The sequence below is a fragment of the Fukomys damarensis genome, unplaced genomic scaffold (genome assembly GCF_012274545.1).
Source record: "Fukomys damarensis isolate Sample0158 unplaced genomic scaffold, DMR_v1.0_HiC HiC_scaffold_21, whole genome shotgun sequence".
Classification (NCBI taxonomy): domain Eukaryota; kingdom Metazoa; phylum Chordata; class Mammalia; order Rodentia; family Bathyergidae; genus Fukomys; species Fukomys damarensis.
Genome location: NW_022900933.1, coordinates 8114613 through 8115997, shown reverse-complemented (window position 1 = coordinate 8115997; position 1385 = coordinate 8114613). Strand labels below are relative to the sequence as shown.

General features: G+C 51.3%; 1 protein-coding gene across 1 annotated transcript in view; it reads right to left on the bottom strand.

Moving 5' to 3' along the window:
* The window catches only part of Akap5 (A-kinase anchoring protein 5), a 6920-nt gene extending 6814 nt beyond the window's left edge, over positions 1-106 (bottom strand). Inside the window, exon 1 of the mRNA XM_010603018.3 lies at positions 14-106. The gene's annotated coding sequence lies outside the window, so the exon portion shown is untranslated. The remainder of the gene's footprint in view (positions 1-13) is intronic.
* Positions 107-1385: the final 1279 nt, after the last annotated feature.

Here is a 1385-nt window from a genome sequence, read left to right as displayed (position 1 = left end):
TCACGGGACCCACCTGCAGCAAACTGCGCCGCTTCGGAGACTCCATCCTCCCCGGTCCCTCCTGATCCCCGGTGCGGGTCTCACGGGGCAGGCAAGGGAGGAGCGACCACCGAGAGCAAGGCCGGAAGATGGGGAGGGGTCCGGGGATTCGAAACTGCAGAGACACGTCCCTTGGAGAGAAAATTGCGTACACGAATCGGACCAGAAACAAAACTTTCCCAGGAGTGGGTTCGGTGATCCCGGTTTGTAGCAAGTGCAGACGAGGCGCGCTCACTCGGTGGTCTGCAGGAGCAGCCGCATCCAAGCCAACAGGGTGAGAAAGGGTACCGAATGCAGCCGCATTCCTCTTCTGTTACATATTTCCAAAAGTAGCAGCTTACTTGTTGTCCATGTTCGCCAGGTGCCTGCTTTACCCGTCCTACATTAAGCGAGGTAGAGAGCAGAAGAGGGCGCCCTCGCTGTTCCAGATCCAGTCGAAGAAAAGCGCACAAGCCCCTCGTTGTCTCCTTCCGGGCGGTTTAGGTCGTTTTCTCATGCATTTTTCTGAAGCTTTATCTAAACAAGGGGCCGGCCACGGTGGACAGCAGCACTCCTCTGTCCACTTAAGGCAGGATCTCGTGCCGACGTGAAGGGTTGCTATGAGACCTCGCGCGCTCCGGCGCAGAGGTCCAGCAAGGTTCCTCCACCATCCTCCCCTGCCAGGTGAATCCTGGGCTAAGGTGGAAGAATTCCTGAGAAGCAGCGGCACTCGTCACCTTTCTTCAATGGGAAGGTCAATCCCTGGTATCCATGTTTGGATATTTTTCTAGGAAGACATGTTACCTTTGTATGACTCTCTAGACTTACTCCACTAAGGGTTATTAACGGAGGAACTCTTGGGACACAAAGCTACACCCCAGTAGTCAAGATCTTAAATTTACAGATGGAAGTTAAGAGACAAGGGCTATACAACAGGAATATCCACTTTAGTTTTAATTAAGAATGCAACCCTGGCATTCTGGGAGACTGAGGAGGGAGGATTGCAAGTTCAAGCCCAGCCTGGGCAACTTCACAAGCCCCAGATTCAAAATAAAAAAGGGGTAGAGATGAAGCTCAATGTGAAGGCCCTGCTTTAACCCCAGAAGGGGGTGTTTGTGTTCTGGGACTTACTTTTGTTCATCCAGCAAACACAGGTCAAGAAAAATCACCTACATCTCCCCATACGGGTTGCAGATCCTGTTTCTGCCACACTGAAGTTTAAACAAGCCAAGAGACCCATGACATGAATCAGCAGCTGAGATGTTATTACTCACTCTTAAACTCTAGGGTCTTTCAAATCTAGCAGATCTGGGAGTCTGCAGCAGTTGCAAGCAAAAAGTAAGACGAGTTTATCTAGCTGTCGACAG